Raw genomic sequence first — 6,583 nt, 5'->3', positions numbered from 1 at the left:
CAGGGTTCTTCTGTTCTTCACATACATTCGTACATTATACTTTGAGACAAAGTTACATTTCACCAAGGCCAAGTTTTTAAAAAAAAATTATGTGCGAACCCTGCCATATCAACATTTAGTTTTATCAGAATTTTTAGACACTAGCTGAACCTCAGTGAAAAATTGATATGCTTGTTGAGGACACAGAGGGTCCTAAATTTAGAAAAAAAATAAAACCCCAACCAATTGGTTTTGGTCACAATCTTAAACACAAGACTGTTCATATACATGTTTCCAGGATAAAAGATAAAGGGCTCCTAAAATATGTACTTAGTTATAACTACCGTAATGTTATAATAGCTTTAATTTTCCAGTTAGTTTTGCTGCCTTCATAAACCACAAAATGGACTCCTTTCTGTTTGCCCGAAAGTGAATTTACAGCTTTTATCTGTCTTCCTGGGATAGGTGGAATTTGTCTTATGGTTAGAGTATATATAATATTAATACATTGTTGGGGGAAAATGTCTAGTTCAGGAATCCTGAAACTGAAAAAAAAATCAGTGTTTATATAAATGAATTTGTATCTTATTATATGTAGTAGTAAAAGAATAAATATACTAAAAGAAAAGCAGTGACTGAGTAAGATACTTATTACCAATCCAACTTGTTTATTCATGGTTCATTTTCGTGGATCTTAAGTTATACATACTTTTTATATGAGTAATTTTTTTCCTTAAAAATATAATTAGCTCTTACGTTGGGCACTGGTGGTGTAAGCCTTTGGTCCTAGCTAGTCAGAAGGATGAGACCTGAGGATCAGAGTTCAAAGCCAGCCAAGGCAGGAAATTCTGAGCAGACTCTTATCTCCAGTTAACCAGTAAAAGCAAGAAGTGGAGGTATGGTTCAAAAGGTAGAACACTAGTCTTGAGTGAAAAAGCCAAGTGAGACCTTGCCCTGAATTCAAGCCCTAGCAAAAAAAAAAAAAACCCACACAAATATATTTAGGTCTTAATCTAGTCAATCAGTTCCGTGGTCATCCCTTATTAGTCCAGTTAAGAAAGAAGCCGGGGCCGGGAGTTTGGCCTAGTGGTTAAAGTGCTTACCTAGCACGCATGAAGACCCAGGTTCAATTCCTTGGTACCACATACATAGAAAAAAGCCGGAAGTGGTGCTGAGGCTCAAGGGGTAGAGCTCTAGCCTTGAGAAAGTCCAAGGACAGTGCTCAGGCCCTGAGCTCAAGCCCAGGACTGGCAAAAAAAAAAAGAAGCCTAGTAAAACATTTTGAAAAGCATTGTTAAGATTTGCTGTCTAGGAATATACATCTGTCTGTTAAGAGATACAATTTCAATGAAATTATGCCTTTATAAGTTAAATATTTGCTGTCTTGGAATGCAAACTTGGGTGGCAAGACTACATTAAGAAAAAAAATCTGCAGGAAACTTATTTCATTAAAAGGTTAGGAAGGAGAAGGCTGTGATTGCTATCTTGTTTCTGAAGTGGCAGGGTGTTTTTTGTTTTTCCACCGTTTGTTTTTTAACCTAGTTGTGGTGCACTGGAGTTGGCCTTTGTGTAATGCATTAAGCCGAATACCTCTTATGTGTGCTTTTGTGTATCTGGGCTTTATTTTAGGTGGAAGTTTTCTTTAAAGAATGTGTGTAATGTATATAAGATACTTGGATTAAGAACTAAGTGTTTGGTGATTGGATTTAGAACTTTGGTGGGGCTTTACTTTGCCTTAGGGGTAGACTTAAAAAAAATGGTTGGAGTGGGGTAATGTATTGAGGGGTTACAGTTACGCCCGGCAGGTAGTGGGTATATTACTTTTTGAATTTTGATACCTCTTCTCATACTTTTCTCCCTCTTTTGCTCCCCAAACCCCTCCAAGTCATCCTGTTTTTCCCCCTTTCTTTCCTATTTCAAATGCATACAGTAACAACAGGTAGGGTTAGGTTTATTTAATCTTAATTTTTATATACCATTTAGTGTGTATAATTGCCTTGAAAATGCTATGTACTCACTTCCAAATGTATAATAGAGAATTTCAGACAAGATATTTGCAATAAAGTTCTGGGTTCTTTTAGGATGATAATTCTTTGACTATTTTGAGAGTAGACACTAGGTTTACTTACTTTAAATGTAAGTGAAAAATAAAATAAATACTGTTGTGTTGTCAAATACCCTGTTTTTCAGAAAACTGGTCAATATATCAACACGGCATTTTGGCATCACGGGAGAAATTTTTTTTTACTTTGGTCCACTTTTTGTTTTCTAGAGCAGAATGCTTTTAGACCAATAAATCCAGCCTTACATTTAACATTTGACATTGATTGTTAGGAAATTCTGTGAAAAATAAGTTGTCATTACTTAAATTTTATGAAAGTGTATATCAGCGCAAGGAAGATATACATCTTCCTTCAAGGGATATGTTTCAGAAGGAAGCAAATTAAGTCATCATATACAGTATACTATAGACATAGACATTTCAAATATACTATATTAGCCAACGTGAACATTTGCTAGTTAACTAAGAATCCGTTTCTTTAAGTTACTTGTGGCATGGCTCTGCACTGGATACAAAACAATGAGGATTTAAAATTCAGCACTTGCAGCACTCGGAGTCTTCAAGTCGGTTAAACTGTAGGTTGTCGGTTAAACTGTAGGTTTGTTCATGGATTCTTCCATTGTCATTTGAGCTTCTCTTCTCAACCAGCTGCTGTCCCTAGTGGAGACACTAGGAATTGCATCCTCTACACTGTCTTCCCTCTCTCCTCTTTCTCTCTCTCTCCTCCTGTAACAGGTCAGACTCTTCAATGGCTTTGACAGCTATTTTCTTGGATGTTTCCTGAATTTCTCCACCTATTATAAACTCATCAAGGATAAAATATGCCTTTTCAAAATTAAAGATGATACCCAGCTCGCAGACCTTTTATAAACAAGTTTGAGCTCCTTCCAGTCAATGAAACTGCTTGTTCGATGACCTCGAGAGAGAATAATCTGAACAATTTCCCGGGTTATTTTTTTCCTCTCTTTGTCAGGGAGAGTGGTGTACCACTTCTGTAGCCGTAATTTCCCTTGTCGACTGAACAGCAAGATGAAATGTATCATGGTGTCCCAGACCCGCCGCCACCTGCACCCCGAGATCCGCGAGCGCCCAAGCCCGCTCGGGTACCAGGTGAGGCGCCCGCCTCACCTGTAATATCTCCTGTTTGAGTATAAAGTAAACCTGATGCCTTTAATGCCTTTCCTAAATGTTTGGTTTGTAAAACTTGAAATATTATTAGCAGTTAAGAGTTCCTGTATATTGCTGAACTTTTAAAAATATTTACAGAGATCAGAGACAATGTATCTCGTATGAATGTCCTAAATTCATTTGTATGTTTGGAATTGGAAGAAAGAAGAATAACCAAAGATGGTAGAGGAGATAGATATTCAGTAGTTTTGATGTCTTAAAAGCTGCTAGCTAGGCTGGGATGGAAAAATTTTAAACCTTTGAATATAAAGACATTCTTATGGGGTTATATTTTCTATAAATTATTTACCCAGGTTTTCAGACATCAGAAATGATGTCTGTGACATCTCTTACTATAATACAATTCAGTGGTAGGGATTCATAACAATGGCAGCGATTATTATTGCTACCATTATTTAAAGACAATCTCTTCTATTCCAAGCAATCTTAGTTATAGTTACTTGAGAAAGTTTCACATGCTTTTGAATGTAAATCTAATATGTTTTGTTTCTTACTTTGGGCATTGATTACTTTGGCAGGAAGTACATGTTTCTTTTATCTTCCTGCCCTTCCTACCCCCAAAGACATTATTATTGCTGCTAGACATTATCATTGTGAATCTGTGTCACCTTTATACTGCAGATTATGCATTACCAGGTATTAATGTAATCAGAGATATTATGAGGAATTAGTCATGGCAGTTGTCCTGGTGCTTCATCATGTCTTTCCATGATTCTTGCACATGAGTTTCGAGGTATTGTGTCACTCGAGTGGCCTGGTCAGGGACGGGACCTTCTAGGGTTTCCTAGGACAAGTGCATGCGTGGCTTGGGGGCTCTGGGGAGAACTCATGTGGCAGACTCTTAGAGGATACAATGGAAAATGATAGCGTTGCTCCTACTCAGAAGATATTTAGGAGGAAAATGCTAAGCCAAGAGGAGAAATTGACCAATTCCAATTGATTTGAAGGAAATAATTCAGATAGTATATGAAGTAATCACTAGGCTTTGAATTTCTAATAGTTACTCAAATGAATGATTTAGAAGTATAATTATGGCCCCGGATAGAAATTTAATCAAATTTGTTTAGATGTTCTTCAGTTGTATATTTAACTTGTGTGGGTGTGTATGTGTGAGTGAGTGTATGAGAGTGAGTGTGTGTGTGTGTGTGTGTGTGTGTGTGTGTGTGTGTGTGATCTGAGGTTCGAACTGGAGGCCTCATACTTCCCAGGCAGATGTTCTACCACTAAGCCATGGCTCCAGTTCCTTTAACTTAAAAGACTTGGTAAAACTTACTTTTCATAACAATTCATGTTGTGTAAGTTTTTATGATTCTATTTTTGGATAAAAGTATTTTCATACCTCATTAAATGCTTTACAAATATTCTTGATAATTCCTATTTGACACTTGGCTATGCACAGGGGTTCTCAGATGTGCTGGGAGTCACCTACAGAAGATGATCATCTTCACGTGGCACACTGGGGTAAATTCTGAGGGGCTTAGGGATACACTTTATATGGGCTGTGGTGAAAGTAATTATCATGTTTCTTTATATTATATAATTATAAGAAGATTGCCAAGTGAAAAGATAATATTCAATTTGCATAAAATTTTCAAATAAAATATTTTTAAAATTCCAAAAAAAAGAGATGAATACTTCCTTGAAACAAAATTTCTAAGGACAGTTTCATTTTCTTCATGTGTGTGTTTATTTGATTTACATTTCTCTTTCACAGCATAATGAAATTCTACTCTTGTACCCATTTGGAGAGGATGGTGGTGGATGAAATTAAGCAACTATTGGTAAGTATCTACAACGACGACTAGAGTTTACTTCACTGCAGTGTTTATTATAATTGAATGATGATAATTAATATCAATTTCATACAGACTAGTGAAGGAATGATTTCCTAACTCCTCATCATTGGGAATGCATTCTGTGTAACTTATCTTTAGGTGATAGGTGGGTGATGTAAAAGGGCTGCCCTGAGTATTGAGAATGACATAGATGCACGCACTCTCTATGATTTGGAAGGCAGGTGGCTTGCAGGTTTGCAAGTGTTGTGGTTAAAAATGTCCTGTGCTCTTCCCCTTCCACCGTCGGGTTTCTTGGGAGCATCGAGGGATACCCTTGGGTGGCTGGGTGGGTGAGGGCACTGACAGATACTATTTGTATTTCTAAAAGAGACTCACACTTCTTGCTTATTCTGATTATAGGCTTCACCTTGTTCTTCTTAGCCCTAGAAAAAAAAGGAAATCAAATTAGGTTAAAGATAATGAAGCAGACTTTAAGGGACACATTTTGTACTTGCTTTTCCTAGGCTTGATAGGTATATTTATACTTTTATTTCTCATTAAATGAAAAATTTTGCTCTTGAGATAAAGAATTAATGTGTACAATCTGAATTTGACTTCAAATTGTGATAACTATAACTCGAATTACAAAAAAATGAAACAATTCTCTACTTTGTTTAATTGTTTGATCTTTATAAAATAAGTAGTGGCATGAACAAGTATACTTTTCATCCTTTATCATCTTGCTTTGATAAAACTTTGGAATAACATGATTTTATATAATCATTTATGTTTACATTTTACATTAGAGGTGAGTTTTTTAAAAAACCATATTTTCCTTCATGTTGTCCTAGATTTTCTGTACATGGTTAGAGAATATGTTCAAAATACAGTTGCAATATCTACCTATTATCTACTATGTATACAATATATGTGTGTATATGGATTCGAGTAGGTAATTGTCGTGTGTGTGTGTAGTTCAAATTTAGGATCTTGGGAGCTATCTCTAAGCTTTTTGCTCAAAGCTAGCCCTCTCCCACAGCTCTATTTCTGGATTTTTGGTGGTTAATTGGAGATAAGAGACTCAAGGGCTTTCTTGTCCAGGCTAGCTTTGAATGGTGATACTCAGATCTCAGCCTCCTGGATAGCTAGATTAGGCTTGAGACACCAGTGCCCAGCTGAAATTGTCTTTTTCTGTTCATCAGCTGGTTAGAACTGACCCTCCCCCCTCTACTTTCTAAAAAGGCATAATTGTGCCAACGGATTTTGAAAATAAACTGCCCGGTACATTATGTGATTCATGTAAGTATACCACCAGATGGATCCAAAAGATTGAGTCATATTGCCTAGCCTTCTGAATAGGCATATTGATCACATTATCTGCCAGCATTTTTGTATCCTTGCAAATGTTCTGCATTGAATTACCTGGTTATGCTTCATGAGATTTAAAAGTGTGTTTACTAATTTTCATGCTTCTTAAAAGCTGTTCAAATTCTTGCCTCTCATCTCCAGTTGAATAGTCAGATCAACCAAAAAGGTGACCTTTTAATTACAATATACCTTTTAAATAAAGGTATATTTA

The 6,583-nt window shown here is 36.3% G+C and overlaps 1 pseudogene; it reads right to left on the bottom strand.

The window, feature by feature from the left end:
* Positions 1 to 2,710: 2,710 nt before the first annotated feature.
* Positions 2,711 to 3,084, bottom strand: LOC150039229 (AP-1 complex subunit sigma-3 pseudogene; annotated as a pseudogene).
* Between the last annotated feature and the right edge of the window lie 3,499 nt (positions 3,085 to 6,583).

The sequence above is a fragment of the Megascapheus bottae genome, unplaced genomic scaffold (genome assembly GCF_031878675.1).
Source record: "Megascapheus bottae isolate mThoBot1 unplaced genomic scaffold, mThoBot2.hap1 HAP1_SCAFFOLD_77, whole genome shotgun sequence".
Taxonomy (NCBI): Eukaryota; Metazoa; Chordata; class Mammalia; order Rodentia; family Geomyidae; genus Megascapheus; species Megascapheus bottae.
The sequence above is the reverse complement of the archived record's forward strand: the minus strand, read 5'-3'. Positions and strand labels throughout refer to the sequence as shown.